Genomic DNA, 23581 nt, shown 5'->3' with positions numbered 1-23581 from the left:
TTGTGTAGGTGGGTTGCTATGCCTTCAGCACATGGGAATACTGAGCAGAACACAGCAGAGGTTTCTAGAAGAGGTAGAAGGATGGAGCCAAAAACCATTATCATTGGGTGGTGTCCTAAAAAATGGTCTTGTGCATTCGTAACAGAATCAAATGTACCATGAAGCTCTTTGATAGCGAATTAAGAGAACCTAATTTAATTCCAGAGAACCTAATTTAATTCTGTGTCTATAAAAATACAAGGCTTAGAGTGCTTGCTCCCCCAAACTGTCATCTGTCCCTGAAATGTTCTCTGATGTCCCGTGAGTACCTCCTAAGTCCCCAACCTTCCATTCCCCATTTTCAGCTTGTCCTGGTGTGTACCAGTTGTGGCTACACTGCTCACCAGGATCCCCTTTCCCTAGTATCCTGCCAGTTCAGTACACTTCATTATCCCTGCAAACCCATTCTTTACTAAGAATGATACATGATACATGAGTGAACCATGGAAAACAAAAGAATTTGGATTAGTCACAAGCTGTCAGAGCAGGTTCAGATGCAGGGCAGCACTGAAGGCGCAGAGATGAGCAGAAAAATGTATTTATTTATTCAGGACAACAGCATACAAGCAGAGAGGCCTCTAGTCAGGTCTGGCCTCTATGAAGCAGTTGCCAGGACTGAAAGTCTTCACCTTCTACTTCCCACTAAGGCTCCTCCCCAGCCGGATGTTTTATGAGAAGTCTCAAACTCCGCTAGGGGGAGGGGTGGAAGCTGTGCCCGTTGTTCTGATACATGCACAGCTCTTTTTGTCCTTGGAGACAAGGGGGAAGGGAGCTTAGCACAGCAGGTGCGGCTCGCTCCTGGGATGTTTGTACAGCATCTGTCCTGTCTTCCTCTCCATCAGCTTAGTCTGAGCTGCTTCCCACCCTTGGGTCCTCTTGCTCGCCAAAGCCTGTTGCATCTTCAGCATCCAACCATTCCTCCTGTCTCACCACCACTCCCCTGGTTCTGAGCCTTACTGCTCTGAGCCTTCCCTAGGAGGTTCCCCAGGTGGTGCCTCCAACCACTCCTCTTCTCTGACACAAACTTAAAGAAGCATATTGGTCTATCACCACCTTCTCTAGAATAGGCTTTAAAGAGTCCCTCTGCATGTTTTTTGCTGCTGTTCTTGCTTCTTCGTCCATTTTGGCAAACTGAAGACATTGTCATTGACATTGACATTCCTTCTTCCTAAGATGGAATTCTCTTGCTTAACTTGTGCCTTCTCTTGCTTAATTTGCGCGCCCTCAACGGGAGGATCAGCACTGGGGCCAGCTGCTCCCCCATCGGAGGATCATCTCCCTTCCTCTGTTCTCTTCTTCACTCATTCTCTGCTCCGATTCCGAATCACTGTCTCCTGGTGCTGCTTCAGTTGCCCATCCTCTGCCAAGTGAGCTCAATCCTGAAGCTCAGCTGTTTGAGATGTTCATCTGAAAGCTACCTGTTTTGTCAAAGGCAAAAGGATTATTTGAAGCAAATGCTGGACCAGTGGAGGAGAAAGGCTGGATATATTGAGCAAAATCATTTCACACACACACACAAGAGTATAGAACCCCCCCCAAAAGGATCAAACAATTTCCCCTTTGCACAAGGATAGACAGGCAAACAATATCCAAACCTTAACGTAGAATACTAACCACACAAGCAACAACCCGTCCCTCTTTACCAGGGTACGATACCAGACAGATGCCAGAATCCCTCCTTCCACTTGTATGGAGTCCAGGGGTAGCAGCAGAGTAGATCTCAGTCTGGCCAATTATGCAGCACCTGAAGCAATCTGGGCCTGCATCGAAGCTCCTCCCACTTCCTGGCCCAAGCCCTATAATTTTTATCTGCTCCAGAGGTGAGGCTAAGTGTCTTGGCTACCTGCACCGGTTTGTGATTGGTACTACCTTCACCTGGTCTGGGGTTCCCATGATCTAGGACAGCAAAGCAATCAACTCACAGTGGGCCATCTCCAACAAATAGGAGTGCTCCTGCAATCACTTAATCCAGCATTGAATGAAGGGTTAATCGTGCAAGACTGCCTACACCTCCTTGATTACAATTCTTCTGCATTTCCATTACACCAGCCTCCTACAACTTAAGTACATTGGTAAAATGGTGGTGAGAAAAGGTTCACCATTGTAGAATTACTGTATAATTTTGAAGCACTATAGCACTCTTTGCTTTACATAGTAGTTCACTATTTATTTATTTATCATTTTTTAAAAACCCACAACACTAGGAAATCAGTTCAGTGCTAGTTAAAAGACAGATTTTCAAAAAATGAGATAATTAAATAGTGTCCACTTTTATGTGTCCTGAACTATGATAGGTTCTTTTGGTCTGATCCATCACCACCCACATAAAATCAACCCCTCTTCTTTCCTTTTTTAAAGGTGAAACTGTAAGGCTAAGTAAGGCATATCCATCTGTGGAGTTTTCATGAACTGTGGAGTTTTTTCTAAAAGGTTTGAATTTGTGCAATAATAAGAAAGATAGAAAAACCATTGTGAAAACAAGGGAGGACTGCAAAAGGGTATTTTTTCTGGACCCCCGTAACATATGAGTGTGAGGAAGGTGTAGTGATTTCACACTAAACGCCTAGTGTGAAAACTGACGTGTTTGTGAAACTCGGTTCCCTGTGCAATAAAACACAAACATCTGTAAAATAAATCATATTTCAGAATAAACCCATTTACAACATGAAATGAGTTCATGGTAGATTTTCAATATTACGATAGGGGATAGCGCACACAACATCTAATGTTTTTGCATTATTAGGGTGACTATGTCTTGGTCTACAGAGAGAAACAAGTAAGGCGGAGCTTTTTAAACTAATTGTTTCCAGACCTTCTGTGACTTGCGGAAGACTTTGGTTCTTCCGCTGTATTATTAACTTACGAGTTAAGGGCAATATAGTATCTATAAATCTGATTTAGCGTTTGACTTTTCCCTAGTTTATGTAGGCCCCAGTTCTCAAAGCACAAATGAAAATGGGCTACTTTCTAAAAAGTCAGAAAGAGTTTCCTTTGTGTTTCTTTGTAGGTAGGGTAGATCAAATCAGATTTTTAAAAAAATTAAATACATTTTTAACTATTTCAAAAATAACGAGTTTGATAGAATAAAAACATGATGTAAACGTGTTGAACGAAAGCTCATACTTATAAACACTGGAGGAGTGCAATCCTCCACCTGTCTACTCTGAAGTAAATCTCATTGCGTTCAGTGGAACTTATTTCCAGGTAAGTGGATATGGGATTGCAGCCTTAAAGATAAATCCTCTACTGAGGACATATTGCAGTATCACATACATTGGGTTAAAAACTGCTGTTTCTCATGAATAACCGGTTCCTTTCAGGTCACATTATAAATATGCCATCATAGATTATGATTATGGGCTTGATGGTGGGAGCTAGGAATCTGCCTCTTAGATTCAGGCTTTGGCGATATCTCTGAAATATGAACTCATTCCATCTGGACAGTTTTGTACTCCCGTTATAATGCCCACCCTGTCAAATTCATCCTAACTTCTGTTTTGAAATACAGACAAACACACCCCAATTAAAAGGTTTAGGGCTGATGTGGCAGTATCTTCCTTCTTTAGGAATCCCTAGCTCATTTCTTCAATGACACTCGGTATATTTAGCACACTCTCCTTCCGTATGTTGCTCTTCACTGGAATTTTGAAAACAGAAACAATACATTAGGCCTATGTTAATTGCTTTGCAAACACATCACTGTGTTCTGCCCTTGGAATGCTGGTTCCTGGAGTCTCAGATCTCTGGTCAATCTTTACTGTATTGTATACAGCTCCATTTCATCTCGGACAAGTGTCCTTGTGAGGTAGCTAGGCCTAAGAGTCTTCTAAATTACATTTATCTAGTTAAGAGGGGGTTCCATGCTTGATTTTGCTTCCTCCCTGAACAACAGCTGTAATGGACTTTGGGCTTACACATAACCTCTCCTCACTCATCTCCCTTTGTGTGCAAAAGAAAATGAAAGCTTCCACTTAGAACGGACCACAGTCTTGTGCTACATATGAACTCGCAAATGCGGATTTTTTCTTTCTTTCGATTTATATTATTTCCATTAAATGTTGCAAACAACAAATATAGCCACAAAGATTATTTCTGTTCCAAGCTTGTACATAACAAAGCACAACACAGAAGCAAGAAAATCATGTACCAATGAGATACTATGAGCACTCTGTTCCTGTGCATTTTGAGATTCATCTTAATGTGAGGATTCTGTGCCTCATACATTACCCCACTTACAATGACCTCCATGTGGCCTCTTCACATAAGCACCTGAGAGACTTGGGGATATAGGATATGTTGTCCCTTATTTGGGGGGAAACTGTGGTTTTCTTTGGAGTAAGAGCAGAAGCGTTCATTCTCCTGCTGTTGTGTACAGAGGAGGAGAGAGGGAGCACACAAACAAGGTTTTCTGTGATTTGTTCCTGATCACCTGAGTCATGTTTTATGTGATTATTAACTGAAGTGGTCCCTTTGCGCTTTGCCTTTTCTTCTCTTTGATGAAAGCTTACAATGCTCCCCCCTCCTTCATAGTATCTGTATAATTCCTCTCATCCTTTATTTACTTTATTTCTGTCATAACCGCTGTAGACCTTCACCTCTTGTACCGTATTCCTGCTTCATAAAAAGGCAACTTATCTCCTAGTGCTTTGTTAATTAACCCTCTGGGTGGTCCTCTGAATAGGATGTGTCTCCTTGGCATTGCAAATCCTTGTTTCCATTACTCTGAGTCAAATGACTACAGCATGGAAAGATTTGGCCTCTTTTGAGTGGGATGCAATACTGTTGGTAACACCTCCTTCTTAAATAACATGGAAACGTTATTATGACCTACCTTTCAAATTAAAGTTACCAAGATAACCATAAATTTGGTCAGTGTATTTTACTATGCTATTTCCTCCCTCATAGTTTTATTATATTAGTGGAGAAGTTGTAAGTTCCTTTCAGTTTTGTTGCCTTGTGATTCTGCAGGATTTCCTTTTGTCATGCTATGATAACAACTTGGAAGTTTAAAATCATTTTAGCTCCACTGGTTCTGAACACTTCATTGCAGGGAGTTGATGGTGGTGTGTGTGTGTATGTCTGGGGTAGATGTGAATTGGTTGAGGCACCTTTTAATATGCTGCATAAAATATTATCTGAGGACAACGTTGTTGCACCTGCCCTGTGTATGTTAGGATTCCTCTATGGGTAAAGTTCTATTGAAGTTACACTGCCCTCATGTGGTGGTGGGTAATGGGAATGCTGACTTCTTTCCTCTTTGTCAAGATTTTACTCTCCCCTTTTACTCTTTCCATTCTCCATAGACTTCCTGTAAATACTATTTTTTACTTGAATACTTAACTCAGCTCTGCATCTTCCTGTGTACTGTATTGTAACACTGGCTAACATTCTGTTTCAGATTTCTGTTTGGCAGTCTCTCTTAATTGCTCTTTTACTACCTACTATTGTTTTTCCCCATTCCTTGTAATTTGTTCCACCTTATACCAAGTGTTTGCTGCAAATATTCACTGCTCCTCTACCACCCACATGGCTGTGTGTCTTATTTATTCTTTGTTTCTTCTCTTTAACAAACTCAAGCTTTAATTGCTTTCTGTATATTGCTTCTATCCTGACATCCTATGAGTGTCTTTCAGAACACACTGGTTTAAAATTAAGAAGACCTGGTTTGTATAGCAAATTTAAATATCAATCTGTGCATTTAATGTTCAGGTGCCTCTCTTCACCCTTCCTTCCTTCCTTCCTTCCTTGAAGATGACCACCCAAATATTTATTAAAACATCATTTTCCTATCAAGAGAATCTAAATTATGAGATGATAAACCAAAAGTATAAATAGTACAAACCTAGGGTCTGAAGTCTTTTTTAAAAATTGGGGCTGAATAAATTGCTCAGAGAGGGATGGATCTTTGTTTTTCTTCTAGACCAGGCATCCCCAAACTTCAGCCCTCCAGATGTTTTGGACTACAATTCCCATCATCCCTGACCACTGGTCCTGTTAGCTAGGGATCATGGGAGTTGTAAGCCAAAACATCTGGAGGGCCGCAGTTTGGGGATGCCTGTTCTAGACTGTCAAAAGTGTGAGCTCACTGTGGACTGCATTCTCGCAGCACAGCAGTACTAATGAGTTTGGGTCCTGACCTGCAGTTTGTCTGTGCCCTAATAACATCCACAAGGCTTTCATCAGAAGTACAGATACAATTACTACATCCTTGCATTGTATATTTCTTCTTTTGGAGATAGAATAATAGAATTGGAGATTTGAATTCACTTGAAGTAGCTAGGTTACTACCTCTCTTCTTATCTTGGGCTACAGCTCCCTCCTTACATCAATCTCCAGGTTGGACACTGCTTTCCTTTTGGATAAAGACAAAGGAAAAGTAGGTGTTGAGCAGTTCTGCCTTCTGTCTGTCACCCAATAGCATTTCTCTCATCTTCTCCACACAGAGGACCTACTACAGTACTTGCTTGTTCTTCCTCTTGCTTCAAACATAGCCAAATAAACCTTTTAGAATTATTTTAGACATTATTTTACAATATTATCCCCAAGTCACTTCTGCTGAGCTACCTGAGCATTCTTTATTAATGTAGCTTCTACATCTAGGGATACAAATGGAAAAAGCTGTCAGTAAGCTTTGTAGTGCATTAACCTTACAAAACAATGCCAACAACCTGTAACTGAACAAATTTGTATTTGTTCTTCTGTTGCATTCTTTTCTTTGGGCATTGCTTTCTCGATGAACTAACCCTGCAACTTGAGGGGCCAGTTATTTTCTTCTTATTCCCTGCATCTAGACGTCATGTCCCTTGGCTTATTTTTCTTCTAACTGCCTGGTTTTTAACTGCACAACTGGGACTTCCAAAATTTGCTCCGGGGGCTTGGGGGATCCTCTGGAGCAGGTGGAGGGGGCTGAGCTCCAGAGGGAAGAAGGGGGAGGTCCCGTATCATTTGGTAGGATTAGATCTTGTCCACAAACAGTATGTATCTTGTGTATGTATATGATATATATTTAAGCATAGGCACTACTTAAAACATTCCAACAACCAGCCAAAATCTGTGACACCTATGGTACATCTCACCTCCAAGGAAACAGCCACCATCCTAATATGCTGATAAAGCCCAAATCCTGGTCTCTGTGTCTCTTACTCTGTTTCTGACTTAAAACTGAAGTCTCTCTTCAAGGACGTTTGGATTACCTCTGGAAGGAAGGAGAAAGGCTTGCCTGCTTACCTGATGGAGTTCCTTTTCCAGTTCAGAATATTCTAAAATTATTCAGTATGAAGAGCAATTGCCTAGGCATTTTGTTTCCATGGAAACATATCACCTGCCATGGAAGAAGGCATGTGCCAACTTTGCCAGGATCACCAAGGCAATCTCCACTAGGCTTCTCCTGTCCAAATGTCCAGTCATAAAAAAGGAAAAGAGAATGTAGCACAAAACATGCAGGGGATATAGAATATGTTCATGGAAGGAAAGCCTGGCAAAGGTGAACTTTCAGCTGCTTGCTTGTCAGGAAGCAAGGAGTTCCACAGGAACATACGGACACAGGACAGAGTACAGAAAAGGTGAGGGATGAGGGAGATTAAGGGCAGAAGAGATTGTAAACTCTTGAAAGCAGCGGCCAGAGGTTTAAGATGAATGTGATACAGAAAGGGAACCCAGTGAAAAATGGAAAGAATAGGGATAATATCAAACAGAGAACCAGAGGAACTAAGAATCACAACAGATTTTGAGAACTGAAGAAAGGGCTGAGAGAAACAAATTTTGGGGGGAATCCAAAGAGAAAGAAAAGAGGAACGATGAGACAAACTGAAAAAGGAGGAACTCATGAAATAACTTTCCCAAGAAAATCTAGAGAGTTCAAAGAGGCAAAAAGGATAACGTAGTCATCAGTATTGAAAACTGAAACAGTTGTAAAAGGAGAACTGACTGATGGCCACAAGTTCTAGCTGAAAGAACACCATAAGTAACTGCTGGAAAAGGGGGTGATTAGGTGAATTAAAAACAACAACAACAACAACAACAACAACAACAACAACAACAACAACAACAACAACAACAACACTGGGGTATAAAAGATGAGGTGGCAAGGGAAGATTGGAAATAGGTCTGACATATTTTTTCTTTTTAGAATTGGTAGAACAATATCAGTTTTGAAAGGAACAATAAATGAAGGAGTCACCCATTTTGAGAAACGTGGGCAGAACAGAGTCATATCAAGGGGATTCTTTTTAAAAAAAAGCAAAACAGAAACCTGAAACATTAGCAAAACAAACCCTCAGTCAGGGTTGCATGAATGAGAGAGGAAGGGAGAGAGAATGCAGGGTTGTAAAACAAAGCGAAGAAGATGAAGTAACTGACAGGAAAGACACAAATTGAATTGATTTATTAGTAAACGATTGCAAAAAGAAATGAAGAGAGAATGGGAAAATATTAAAATACTTATACCCTCATCTTTCTGACCCTGAAGCAGTTAATGGTCATCATAAAAGCATACATGCCAGTTAAGTAAACTTCACTTGTCCTAATGCTGAACTCAGTCCCAGCATGATAGCTTTGTAGCCAAAAGAGAATTATTGAGCAACAAGAAGGTAGTACCTGCATGCTTAGTTAAATCCTGAGATATGAACTTTTTTTTTTAAAGATAACCTTAGGGGACAAATTCCCCTTCCATAAAACCCTTTAAGAATTAGTTGTTTAAAGCAAACATAAAAACCGGAGTGGTATTAAACCAGCAGATGGAGAACAAACAAATTCAGAAATGGTAAACTTATTAGAGTTACTTCTTAAGAGTGTCCTGTACAAATGTACCTCTACACAGATATGTTTTGCCTGTCCTGTTGCCAGAGGGAAAAATAAAAGGAGTTCAGCTGAATCTCCTGGACTAAGAATTCTACCACCTGACTGTCACCACCAAAAAGGTCCCTGCCCCATGTGCCATGGAGTAAGGCCTCTCTTGACCATCAAAGCGTATCTGCAGGGTCATATGGGTTAAGACAGGCTTCCTCAACCTCGGCCCTCCAGATGTTTTGAGACTACAATTCCCATCATCCCTGACCACTGGTCCTGCTAGCAAGGGATCGTGGAAGTTGTAGGCCAAAAACATCTGGAGGGCCGAGGTTGAGAAAGCCTGGTTTAAGACAATCCTTAAGGATCAAAAACAATGGGACTGAGATATTTTAATTGTTGTTAGGCACTAGGTAATATGCATGCATTGGAAGAGTTGCATGTAGAACTTTGAGTAAATAAATAAAATTAAAATAAGTAAAAGCAGCACTTTAAATTGGGTCTGGAAATAATTTGATCTGTAAAACAGGCTCCTGTTAGCATTGATTTTGCATTAACTGGAGTTCCGGATATTTTTCAAAGGTGGCCGAGTGTAGAGCACGTTATAGCAATCTAAACAGAATATTACCAAGCCGTGCATAAGGACACATTGGGTGCGCCAGAGTATCTTGGAGTGATGCTGGGTCCAAGAATACTCCCAAGCAAAAGCTGGGAAGAGATGACAGAAAAAAAGCGTAAGAAATTACATGGGGAGAAAAGTAAACTTTACTTAGCCAAAAATAAAGCAAGTGAAAAAGAAGGGAGCACAAACTTGCAGTGAGCAAAACCTGTAGGAGAGCAAATCTTGAGCCAAAGACACTTGGAGGATCATGTGCAGGAACTGTGATAGTGGAGGTTGTGACAGAGCCAGAGCTGAGGGGAGAAGGAAATGCAAGAGCAAAGAGACAAGGGCACAAAATAATCAAATGAGAAAGAAAGAGCTGGGAAAAAGCTGCAAAAGTGACTGATGTAGAAGCAAACAATAGGCAGCAGAGGAACGAGCTAGGGTTCTTTTAGTGAAAATAGCTCCTCATAGACTGCATAAAACAGTGCATACCATATTAGATTTACACAATACATACTATGGCATTCACGCATTTGTAGATGCTACACCTAAACTGAAGCATGTGAATGGAGTTTGAAAACCTGAAGAGTTGGGGCCTATCAACTTAAAAATAAATAAAAGCACTTGGTAAAGCATGAGCTATAAATCAGTAAGTCATGTGATTTATTCTGCATGCTGCTTTCTCATACATTGTTCCCGACTGAGATGCTGTCTGTCACAAGTGGCTGTTGAGCAAGTTTCATTTCCTGCAGTTCATATCTCATGATCTGTCCACAAAATACCAACACAACATCTTTCTTTTAACTGACCTAAAATGCGACATTTGTGAATGGTTTAAATTCAACAAAGAATGATTGTATTCACACAAGTCCTAGTCAGGGTCTTTTACTCAGGGCGCTTCGGAACGTATACATTTCCTATACAGAAATGTGATTGTGGGAGACGGGAGTCTGAGAACAACATGTAGCTTGTAATGTGTGGTGATAAGGGAATATAATTGCCCAGCTGTGTCAGGTCCAGCTCCAACTGGTTTGGGTTGCTAAAAGTTCAATAGCCAGTTTAGCACTTCTGAACCAACCAGTTTGTTTATGGTTCATGTGGAAAAAATAAAATGCCACCTGCATTATTTATTTCATTTTGGTCCTGCCTTTCTTCCACATAGCTCAAGGTGGCATCCATGCTTCTCCCCTGCCCCTTCCCTTTTATTCTTACAACAATCCTGTGATGTAGATTAGGTTGAGAGATAGTGAGTGACCAAAGGTTACCTTTATGGCTAAGTGGAGATTAGAATAAGGATCTCACCAAGCATAGCGCAATCATCACATTGGCTCTCAATTAGGATACTGAATTGCATGAGTGAGGAGAGATGCTTAAGATCCTTCTACATGCTGCTTCTCCAATTTGAGCCAGCAGATAAAGGAGTTGGAAAATGTCAGATGAAGGAGTTGGAAAAGCGTTCGGCCGGCGCTTCCTTTTTAATTTTTTTTCTCCCAACGTTGCCGGGCAAGGGGCGGGCCAGCGAGGAGGGGTGTCATGCCAGTCAGCCTCTAGCGTGGTGCCTCGCTAGCCCGACCCTCGCACAGCAACGTCGCAGGTCAGGAGAAGGAAAAATTTAAAAGGCAGCTGCAGCCGGCAGCCTTGCTCGGCCGGCGCTTCCTTTTTTAATTTTTTTCCCTCCCGATGTTGCCGGGCATGCGGCAGGCCAGCGAGGAGGGGCGTCACGCCAGTCAGCCACTAGTGTGGCGCCTCGCTAGCCCGCCCCTCGCCCGGCAACGTTGGGAGAAGAAAAATTAAAAAAGGAAGCCACAGCACACAGACGCGCCGTGGGAGGGCGGCGGCGGGCAGCGGCATGGGGGTTTTGGGGGGCAGGCTGGCCAGCGCCTACTCCATTTTGGCGCTCTAGGCAATGGCCTAGTTTGCCTAAATGGACGCGCCAGCCCTGGTTCTCAGTTAGTGGTTCTCAGTTCTCAGCCTATTTTGTGACCTTTGGTAATGTTATGTGGATTTATGCTAGGGTGCTCTGATGGCACCAGATGTATTTACTTTAAGCTTTGAGAATGATTGTAAAGCAGGTCAGTTAGAGAAAAGCATTGTCTGATTTTCGAAACAAAATAAAAAAAATTGTTTTCTTCCAGTAGCACCTTAGAGACCAACTAAGTTTATCATTGGTATGAGCTTTCGTGTGCATGCACACTTCTTCAGATACACTGAAACAGAAGTCACAAGATCCCCACATATAGTGAGAGGGTGGGGGGGCACCACTCAAAAGGGTGGTGGGAAACTGGACTGTTTATGACCGCATTTGGTCTTGCAGGAAGAATTTACGAGTGTTTACGGCTACAAATTGGTCCCACAGGAAAAGCAATGGGTGAGATGGCTAAAGATAGCTTTATCGTGTATAATGAGATAAGAATCCAATGTCTTTGTTTAGACCAGGTTTCTCCATGGTTTTAAGTTTGGTGATAAATTGCAGTTCAGCTACTTCTCTTTCCAGTCTATTTCTGAAATTCTTTTGTAATAAGACAGCTACTTTGAGATCTTGTACAGAATGTCCTGGGAGATTGAAGTGTTCTCCTACTGGTTTCTCTGTCTTGTGATTCCCGATGTCAGATTTATGTCCATTTATCCTTTGGCATAGGGTTTGGCCTGTTTGTCCGATATAGAGAGCTGAAGGGCACTGTTGGCATTTGATGGCATACACAATGTTAGAAGATGAGCAATTAAATAGTCCTGAGATTGTATGTTTGATGTTGTTGGGGCCAGTAATGGTGTTGTCCGAGTGTATGTGGCAGCTGGGTTTATTGCAGGCTCTGGTACCAGTGTCCATGTAAAGTCTGGTGGTTGTATTATTGTGGGTGAGGAGTTGTTTCAGATTGGGTGGCTGTCTGTAGGCAATGAAAGGTCTTCCTCCCAGAGTTTGAGAAAGAGAACCGTCATTGTCTAGGAGAGGTTGTAGATCTCTGATGATGCGTTGTACTGTTTTAACTTGGGAGCTGTATGTGATTACTAGTGGTTCTGTTATTTTCTTTTTCTTTTGGTTTGTCTGCAGCAAGTTCTCTCTGGGTATGAGTCTGGCTCTGTTTATCTGTTGTTTAACTTCATTGGGCGGATATTTTAGTTCTAAAAAGGTTTGCTGTATATTTCTTAGGTGAGAGTCTCTGTCTGTAGAGTTGGAACAGATGCGGTTGTAACGTAGGGCCTGGCTATATACAATGGATTGTTTAGTATGTTTGGGATGGTAGCTAGAAGCATGTAGATATGTTTGTTGGTCAGTTGGTTTATGGTATAAGGTCCATCCTTATATACGTCCTGTATATACATCCTGTATATACGTCCATCCTGTATTTTATAGTGGTGTAAAAAAATGTATTTCTTGCATAGATTGGTTCATTGTTAGGTTGATGGTGGGGTGAAAGTCATTGAATGTCTGGTGGAAGGTGTCCATGGTCTGTTGACCATGTGCCCAGATAATAAAAATATTGTCAATGTATTGCAGGTACAAGAGAGGTTTAAGTGGGTAGGAGTTTAGGAAACGTTGTTCTAAATCTGCCATGAAGATGTTGTCTGATTTTGTTAGACTGTGAAAAAGTCATATGATAATTGATGCACCATATCTCAATTTAGCATCAGCTGGTACAAAATCTGCTTGGGTGGATAAAGCCAAAGTCTACATGTGATTCCATCTTGGGTGTATTTCTAGCTTATTTCTTCAATCTGTGCAGCTGAGGAGGAAAATTTAAGTCATATATCAGGAAGAACTTCACACCCATAAATAGATGGAGGAAAATATAAAGGGAAGTTTTCAAACAGTTTTAAAAATAGGCTAAACACTTGTTAGGGGTGGCTTGACATAATTGGCAGGCACTGTTACTCAAAAGTAAAGAAAGTACACTACAAGAGCCTTTTATGTTTCTGGGTTCTTTTAGTTCACTTTTTGCTTTTTAAATTTTGTATGAGTTAGGGACTGTTTGGATGTCTTGAATGGCTGAAAGATTCAAGAGGCAGTGAATATCTTTGCTTTGGATCAATCCCAGTTTGGCAATTTGTAGCACATATTGGAGTACTTTATTTATTTACTTATTTGTAAACTTCTTTGTAATTTTTATAGGTCACCTTTCAACCAAATGTTCTCAAAGCATTTTCCACTTAATATTTTAAAGGTAAAAATGAGCAGCTCGGAAAAAATGAGCACCTGGAAATAAACTAGCAACCAATGAAGCTGTTTCTAAGTAGGCATTATATTTTTGTTCATTTCTATTAAAATTTCTACCTGCCTTTCTGTATCAACTATAATCTAAGTGGCTTTATAATCGAGCCCTGTAATATGTTCATACCAACCTATACCCAGCAACAGTAAGATGCCCACATTATGTAAACAAGCTGAAATTTCCAGAGTGTCTTCAAGGGCAGCCCCACACACATAGTGGATATTACAGTAATCTAATCTAGAAATATCCAGTGCATAAATGGTGGTAGCCAGTGCCTGTCTTGCAGCAACTGGTGTACCAACTGAACACAGAAATAGATGTACAGTCTTCCATTCAGCATGGGCCTACTGACACATAGATGCATTTTGGCTTCCTCTCTATCTAAAATCTGCCCTGTGTATAAAGTGATAATAATAATGTAGTCAAAATAAAAATAAAAAATCCTTCCAGTAGCACCTTAGAGACCAACTAAGTTTGTCATAGGTATGAGCTTTCGTGTGCATGCACACTTCTTCAGATACACTGAAACAGAAGTCACCAGACCCTTATGTATAGTCAGAGGGTGGGGTGGGGGGTGATGGGAATGGGTGATGGGCTGATAGGAGTGGTAAACCTGTTGATGACTGTTAACGACTGTTAATGAATGCAATTGGTCTTGCAGGAAAAAGCAAGGGCTGAGGTGCTAAAGAAAGCTTGATCATGTATAATGAGATAAGAATCTTATGTCTCTGTTCATACCAGGTCTCTCCATGGTTTTAAGCTTGGTAATGGGTGACTTATGTTTCAGTGTATCTGAAGAAGTGTGCATGCACATGAAAGCTCATACCTATGACAAACTTAGTTGGTCTCTAAGGTGCTACGGGAAGGATTTTTTATTTTTATTTTGACTGCGTCAGACCAACACGGCTACCTACCTGTAACTAATAATAATTTAGCCCACTATTTATTTGCCTGTCGATTTTCCTCAGCACCTACCATCTAAAGACATAGTCTGAGAGGTCAGTAGAATGGGGTTCTTTAGGGGAACTCTCAGAATATGTTGAACTTTTCTTTATTCAGGAACAGTTTGTGTTAATGCACATATAAAGCATTAATGATCCACACAGCATTTGGTCATCTTTTTTTCTTTCTTTTTAGTTCAATTTTAGAAGTCTAGATTTAGAGCAGGAGAAGAGCATTCCAGGGTTGTCTTAATTACAGGAGAATGAGCATTTGGCTCTGGTTGGGAGGATGATGTTATTGTATGCATACAAGAAAGGGGGTTTCATCTGGGACTCCAGGACTTTGAATGATTTCATCTAGAATGATTTCATCTGGTACAAAAGAGTGAAAACTCCTCATTTCCCTCCCAACTGATACATTCTTGAGCAGTTACATTATACCAGTATTTGTGGCCAATGTTGCTCTGGGTAACAGCTCTCCGTACCCCCTGGGGACTTGCACCTTTCTTTTGAGATACCAAGAAATACCATGCTGTCTACATTCCTTTTCCCATATAGAAGATTTAATAAGTTTTGCAAGTACAGCAAATCTTCAGTAAGTTTTCAAAACACAATGCTATGGCCATGGGCCTAAGGAATTTGAAATGCAATAACAAAGAGTAATTGGAACAAACCCATCGTCCGGGAAATTGGAGCTTCGATGATGTTGAAAAACATTACGAGTATGACCTCTTTACCACTGAAGGACAAAATGTCAGGTTTTGCTGACATGAGATTGTACAGCTATGAATCACAACCTTAGGGTATTAGGAACATAGAAAGTTGCCATATACGGATTCAGACCATTGTTCCACTTGGCTTATTATTATCTACATTGACTGGCCGTAACTCTTGAGGATTTCAGACAGTGCTACCTGGATATGCCTAGGATTGAACTGGGGACCGTCCACATGCAAAACAGATGCTCTAACCCGGAGCTGCAGCCCATCGTCTAGTTCAGTGTTCCCCAAGCTTGTGTCTCCAGCTGTTTTTGGGCTACAACTCTCATCATCTATAGCCAGCAGGACCAGTGGCCAGGGATGATGGGAATTGTAGTAAAAAAACAGTTGGAGACCCAAACACTGATCTAGTTGATGTATATGTACATTTCATGTTGTTTCTCACTTCACTTTTCATGTGATCAGGGTGGCATATTTCCTTTCTAGCATTAGAAATCTCTCTCTCTGTCTATCATCTATCTATCTATCATCTATCTATCTATCTATCTATCTATCATCTATCTATCTATCTATCTATCATGATACTAGTTTTATGCATGTAATTGTTGCTTTATCCTTCACAACCATTTGGAAATCCAGAGAAGCAGAGGTGTAGTAATGCTTGGTCAGGTATCTGCTTGTCCACCCAGTTTAATAATAATAATACCCCGCCCATCTGGCTGCATTCCCCCAGCTACTCTGAACGACTTACAGCATACTCTATAACAAAACATAATAAAACACCAAACATTAAAAACTTCCTGATGCTGGTCTGCCTACAGATGTCTTCCTTGACATCTGAAGGGAGGGCATTCCACAGGCCACTACTGAGAAGGCCCTCTGCCAGGTTCCTTGTAACTTCACTTCTCGCAGTAAGAGAACCACCAGAAGACCTCTGGAGGAGGACCTCAGTGTCTGGGTTGAGCGATGGGGGTGGAGATGCTCCTTCAGGTATACATGAACCACGTGGCATACTAAGGGATAAGTGACCCATGGACTTAATCCATCCCCAGGGATTTCCTAAGTCTTGCCCCTGCATAGGCACTGGTTCTAGGGATAATACACCAGCTATTTCCTCCATGTAACCTGAAGCACAGGCTAAGGCTCACTTGTGTTCTCTCCACAGTTCAACATCAGCAGAGGTTCTGGCAGATTTCTGCATTTTATGTGCTTCAGATGCTCGCTGCTGTATGCAAACGAAGGCATGAAGCAGCTGAGGTACATAAGGGGAGGATTCTGAAAGAAACCCTGCAGCTACTTGGTAGTGGTGGTGAAGTAAAGGACTTAAAGATCCCTGTGCCTGGAGAAGTGATTAACCATGTAATCCTATACATGTCTAATCAGCAGTTCGAGTCCAATGGGAGTTCTGGGTAAGTGGGTATAGGATTGCAGCCCGACATGCATAGTAAGGAAAAATCTTTGCCAAAATCTTTTTACTGCCCCCACACAGTAGGAAGGCGTTAAAGAGCCCTTTGCCTGGGCCTCAGCCTGTGTAGGAGTGAATAGGGTCAGTATTACTGACTGTTCTGGTCTCCAGGTTGTAGTCAATGCTAGTGCTATTCAGAGTAGACCCATTGAAATACATGGGCCTAAGTAATGCCTATCAGTTTCATGGGTCTACTCTTAAATAGGACTTGTTCAGTTAAAATTATGGGCCCTTAATTACCAACAAAAGGTATCATTTACCTGCTTCTTATCCTCTCCTGCATTCAGTGGAATACAGAGATTGCAGTGGAGACCAGAGAGAGAATGCTGGTAAAACAAGAGGAGATCTACTGTATTCTGAAAAGATTGAGATGTCAGAATTTTGATTAATACTCGTATCTGCTTTTTTAAAGCATGTATGGAAAATACATTTGAAGCATGTTCAATGAGACAGGAAATAGCAGCAGTTACAGCCAAATGCACCAGTGTCCATTATCTAGTTTGCTCTTCCTCTGCATAGAATAAGCTATAGGAACGTCTCAGTAGGAGGTGTATTGGAAATGAGAGCTTAGGGAAGTTGAACTAAGCTGGCTGGAAGCCTCCTATTTTTTTCATGAGCACAACCAACATGAGTTTGAATGTGTGCCTTTAAATGGCAATAATTTAAAACCATCAGCATCTAAATAGCCACTACCTCTGTTATTCATCTCTCAAAGCATTCTCAGAATGTGGTAGATCCACTAATGAATAACAGCTCATGAAACTAGTGCCAAGGCTCTAGCAGCCCTTCCTCATATTAGACATCAAGATGTTAACCTTGTGTTCATAGCTGCCAAGTTTTCCCTTTTCTCACGAGGAAGCCTATTCAGCATAAGGGAAAATCCCTTAAAAAAGGGGATAACTTAGCAGCTATGCTTGTGTTTGGTAAACAAAAGATATACAAAACCCTCTGCATGATTTCATTGGAGACTGAATTGAGCATGAGAAGAAAAGGACTTGTTGTTGCTGCAGCTGCTGCTTTCTTTCCTCTCTCTCTCTTTTTTAAAAAATGGTCCCATTTCAGCTGCCTGTGTGGCCCTCACTTCAGCTGTTTATTTTAGTTGAGCCAAAAGGCACTTTTCTAAAGATGATTTATTAGTTAATAAAACAGGGGAGACTGCAAAGTTTAGGGGACTTGTGATACACATTCAGGCTTGTGCTTTCAAAAGAAACTAGAATAATAAAATTTGTACATCTAGAATGGGATGAAAGCCTTCTGGTTATCCCTCTTCCCCTTGCAATAGAGGCCAGATTCTTCATATCCCAAATAACCTTAAGGAGATTACCCTACATCCTTCTGATTTCCATATGCTCTAAATGCAAAGGAGGAAGGATGACTGAGGTGCACCACAACAACAGGATCTTCTGCCAAGCAGGCAACTTGAGTAAAACAAACACGGATGGCTTAAGCAGACAATCTGTACTAACACTGTAGGCCCTACAGTAAAAGAGTGTCGTGGTGGGACCTCCAGGATTAGCAACCAGTTTAATATGTAGGTAATTCCTGTTCCAACTATGTCAATCCAAAACTTGGAATTAAGCCTTTATATCAGTGTTTGGTTTATATTTGTTTGTTTGTTTTTGCAGTTATAGTGGTAGAGTCCTTTAAATTCTTGGGCTCTATGATCTCTCAAAAATTGAATTGGTCAGATAACATCAATATTATTATTAAAAGGGTACACCAGAGATTGTATTTCTTGTGACAACTAAGGAAATTTAATCTGCCCCAAGAATCGCTGGTCCAATTTTATAGAGGTACTATTGAAACTGTTCTCTGTAATTCCATTACTGTCTGGTATGGTACAGCCTCTAGCTGGATAAGAAGAGGCTTCAACGAGCAGTAAGAACTGCAGTCTGCAGAGAGGGTAATTGGTGTTAGTTTGCCTCCAATAGAGACACTTTATGCCGCTCAAGTCAGGAAGAGAGCAGAGAGAATTGCTGAGATGTAGACCCTTCGCATCCTGGTCATCACTTGTTTGATTTACTCCCATCTGGACATCGGTACAGGACTCTATATACAAAAATGTCTAGGCACAGGGATAACTTTTTTCCTAGTGCCATCAAATTGTTGAATCTGTAGTTGTGGGCGGAAGGGAGGCCAGTTGGTGGTATGGGGTCTTTACGCTGTGCTGTTGTATTCTGAGGGGAATAGTGTATGAGGTATGTTTTTTCTTTACATTGCAATGTAAAGGTAAAAGTAAAGGGACCCCTGACCATTAGGTCCAGTCGTGATCGACTCTGGGGTTGTGGCACTCATCTCGTGTTATTGGCCGAGGGAGCCAGCGTACAGCTTCCAGGTCATGTGGCTAGCATGACAAAGCCACTTCTGGCGAACTAGAGCAGCACACAGAAACGCTGTTTACCTTCCCGCTGTAGCGGTACCTATTTATCTACTTGCACTTTGACATGCTTTCGAACTGCTACGGTAGGTTGGCAGGAGCTGGGACCGAGCAACGGGAGCTCACCCCATTGCGGGGATTCGAACTGCTGACCTTCTGATCGGCAAGCCCTAGGCTCTGTGGTTTAACCTACAGCGCCACCCACGTCCCCTTACATTGCAATGTAGTCAAAGCAAAATTCCAAGTATGGTTGATGTTGTTGTTGTTTAGTCGTTTAGTCGTTTCTTACTCTTCGTGTCCCCATGGACCAGAGCACGCCAGGCACTCCTGTCTTCCACTGCCTCCCGCAGTTTGGTCAGACTCATGTAGGTAGCTTCGAGAACACTATCCATCTGGAGGGCCGCAGTTTGGGGATGCCTGCTCTAGATTGTTGATGAAATTGATAACTGGGGAAAGTTGTATCACAACTCCAATTAAATGCCTTTTATCATTTTCAGATAGAAAAACAACTCTCTTTGTGGAATGACTGCCGCTAGTATTCATGTAATGTAATAAACCTAGTCAACACTGGGATTTTATTCAGGACAGGATTTTGCCTGAAAGGGAAAGTATACTCCTTTATTCTCCATGGATTATGACACTCATAAAAAGGACATTTTGGAAAATAAGAAGCTCTGCCATGGATTAGCTTAGCTAATTAGCTAGCTTTCACCACAACATAAGGCTAACAGATGATATCTTGAAAGTCCCATTGAACTGATTGGGACTTGCTTCTAAAAAGCATGTATGGAGTTGCACTGATAATAAGGATGACAATAATAATTTCCCTATTGATACTGATAGTCATCACTGTGCTAATGTTGACTGTATTATACAAATGCTACTGTTATTAATGCTGTATTTTAATTTTTCAGTGAGTGTAAGAGGAAACGAGGAATGAATTAGCAGGGAATATAGCATCATATCATGCCTTAGCTGGATACAATCCAGTGTTCTTTTGAAATGTCTTATCTATGTTTGTAATGCAATAGATGGTATTTGATATAGATTAGGATATAAATCCAGGGGACCGCATGGCTGTCTGGGTGGTTGTTTCTGTCAACCCTTAAACCAGCCTTCCCTTCCTTGGTTCCCTGCATATATTTTCCACAGCTCACAATTAGCCCCACTCAGCATGGTCAAGGCTCAGGAATGATGGGAGTTTAGGACTGAAATATTTAGAGGGCAGGAGTTTGTCTTGCCCTAGAGTGAGGTGATGGTTTTAACCCTTTATTTCCTTTATGGTCCCAATTTGGATCAGAGACCCAATAGCTCTAGAGTTTTGAAATCTCTTCCCCCCACCAGGGGTCCCAATCCAGATTCCCCCTGCACTGAAGATTTGTGCTTTAATAAGAACAAAAACCATGCACCTAAGGGTGCAGATAAGGAACTAATATACAGTACTGTACTTGGAATGAGTTTGTGACCCACTAGGAAATATTTCCTTGTGCTGTGCCTCTGCATGACTCCACCAGCTGCAGCCTGTCTGTTGAACCCACTTGCCTGCCACCAGGCTAGGAATGGGAGATAAGAATGGTGTCTATTCTCATTTTAATGCAAATCTACCTAATTCACACTTCCAGTGCACAAAATGAAACTCAGCTGTCTATGAAATTTGCATTTCAAATTTTGGGATGCAAGTTTTCAACTAAAAATGCATATTAAAATGTGCATACTGGTGAACATAATGCATAAAAATGCATTACATTGGGGAAAATGGCATGCAGAAGGTTACAAAAGTTAGTATATTAGAAGACTTTTTGTTTCTTTTCTTTTTAAAAAAAAATGCATACTTGATACAGAAATAGGGCAAACCAAAGTTAACAGGAAAAATGAGAAAACATGAGAAACCAGAACTGCCAAGATTCCACCATTCCTTAGCCAGATCTGTGTGCTGTCCAGCAAGAATGACCTGAGTAGAAATGATGGCTTGAGCCTAGGCTGCTGGATGCATAGCTGGAAAATGCAGGGGGATCATTTTTTTCCTTGCCACCACCTAAGGATCTCACCTGATATGATTGTGGCATAGGGGTGGGGAATATTGCATGTGCACTCTGCTCCTGGGGCTCAGTGCGATGCTGGCAGTTCTGTGCATTCAGCCTCTGCGTGGTTTTGGCTTGTGCACCCTGTTTTTTGCACACTAGATGGGAGCTGAATCATATCTGGAAGCTTTCAACTTTGTTATCCTTGTGCTGCTCATAATAGATGATTCATGCTTTTATTACTTTTCCTTTCGGCATTCCAATGACATCCACACCTTGCAAAGTCAGTATGAACCTTGCTTTTTCCTGTGAACAAATTCTCTGCTAAAACTGTTCAGGTTATTCTTCTTATACCAAATCAAGTTCAGTAGCTGTGTAAGTGTTTCTCTTCCAAACTAACAACTTGTTCAGATCCATGTTTGAAAATATTAATTCCTTTGCTTCCTGAGCAAGAGTTAAACTCTTCACCTCCTTTTTATAGCACGGGCAGTGTCAAAAGAAACTATTATTACAGTTCCTTCCTTCCGGTATATTATTGAAATGGGGCGTGCTGAGAGAATTTGCTGTTTTGGCAGCTGATACGTTATCTCCCAGCTTTTGCTATTTACAGAGGGTGTGTTTTCACCACATGCCCATCAGTCTGCCTGACAATAACGCTGCTTGTCCTTTAATTTCTGCCAGAAGTCAAGTTGTGAACTGAATTAGCTCTTTGCTTACACTCTTTGAGTGTACCAAAGGTTGGGACGTTTAATTCCCTTTTAAAATTAAGAAAATACACCAATCATCTCCCTAATAAAGCTTCACTTTCCATCATCCATTATAAAATTATTTGGTGCCTATATTTAATCAACCTTTTTTTGTTCCCCTCTGCATAGGTTAAGAGCATCCATCCACCAAGTCATATAGCCTTCCCTGACATTGCACTCTCCAGATTTTATTGGTCTACAGCAGGCTTCCCCAAATTTCGGCCCTCCAGATGTTTTGGACTACAATTCCCATCATCCCTGACCACTGGTCCTCTTAGCTAGGGATCATGGGAGTTGTAGGCCAAAACATCTGGAGGGGATGCCTGGTTGGAAATTAAACAAAGGTTCTGCTGGTTTCTCTTTAAGGTTTCCAGACTCAAAAGAGAGCAGGGCAATTAAAGGCACAGAAGTCCTGTCCACTATTGAGTCTGGCAACCCTATCTACAGCTTCCATCAGCCCCAGCCACCATCGCCAATGTTCAGAAATAATAGGAGCTGTAGTTCGACAACATATAGAGGGCCACGGATTATGGAAAATTGATGTAGATCATGCTGCCTTTTTAGTATTTGGTGGTGGGTGGTACAAAAAATTTTACTAGATCCTCGTGGCAAACCTCTGAATGATTTGTTGTGATGAAATCCCCTTGCATGGTTTCTGCTTTAAGAGCAACTACAGCTTATTTATTTAGACTACACTTCTCCCCTCTCTTGCTCAAGGAGTTCAGAGTGGTCTCAGGTGGTCTCCAATTCAGGTAATTTACAGGGCCTAAACATACTTAGTAACTCCAGTGGCAGAAATGCATAATCTGCCCTCTGGTTTGCTCAAGTACACCAGGCTTTATTCTGTAGTGCAAACAAAATTAACTATTCCCTCTACGTCCATTGTTACCGTATGTATGCATAATTGTGCTACTCTACCACACGAAGCTGTCCAAATGATAAGATAAAACTTTCAGGGTACTTCTATAACAATGGTTGTGGACTACTGTTGGTACATGGACCACAGTTTGGGAACCCGTATCCTATATGTTGCCCCACCTTCAAAGGTTAGATCAATTGTGGCGAAAGGGGACTCTTCAGCTCTAGCCACCCAGTCTGTGGAATGCTTTCCCCAGGGAGGCTTCCCTGGCACAAACTCTCACCCTTCCAGTGCCAGAGGAAGATCCTTTCATTCACTCCAGCTTCTGCACTATTAGATCAAGTTTATCCTACTCCTATTTTCTCTGGTGCACTGTTGATTTTTATTTTTGTACAGTTTCTATTTTTGTCTTTAAATACTGATCGTAAGCCATCCTATAATTTGTCAAGCCTAAATAAAATACTCTGTTAAAGCCACAGAAAAACCTTCTGATTGAACTATGCCTTTGTGCTCATAGACGAGGCAATTCAATCTTCCTTAACCTGGGGTGTAATTTCCGAGGAGGAGTTTGAATGGATGGGTGTGCCTGGGAGTTTCTGTGAAACTTTTAAAGCTTTCGACAAACAACTGGTAAATTGGATGGTGTGGAACTGATACTGTAAGTACAGGCACTGCCTCAGGAGATTAATAACCCTGCTGAGGTTAAAAACTGGGAAAGACTCCAGCAGACTGCATTTGACAAGCCGATGTTAAAACTATTAGATGTTGATTTAGATCTTTGCTTAAAAACTTGGATTGTTCACAAAAACCGTGGGGGT

The 23581-nt window shown here is 41.4% G+C and overlaps 1 protein-coding gene across 3 annotated transcripts in view; it reads left to right on the top strand.

The window, feature by feature from the left end:
• The window catches only part of LHFPL2 (LHFPL tetraspan subfamily member 2), a 105888-nt gene that overhangs the window by 64093 nt on the left and 18214 nt on the right, over window positions 1–23581 (top strand). Inside the window, exon 1 of one of the 3 annotated variants that reach the window (XM_060280247.1) lies at window positions 15867–23421. The exons of the other annotated variants lie outside the window; for them this stretch is intronic. The gene's annotated coding sequence lies outside the window, so the exon portion shown is untranslated. Of the gene's footprint in view, window positions 1–15866; window positions 23422–23581 lie in introns of those variants that run through there. 3 annotated transcript variants of the gene reach the window in all.

This window comes from Zootoca vivipara, chromosome 11 (assembly GCF_963506605.1).
Source record: "Zootoca vivipara chromosome 11, rZooViv1.1, whole genome shotgun sequence".
NCBI lineage: Eukaryota > Metazoa > Chordata > Lepidosauria > Squamata > Lacertidae > Zootoca > Zootoca vivipara.
Note: the sequence above shows the minus strand (reverse complement) of the source record. Positions and strands in the feature narration are given on the sequence as shown.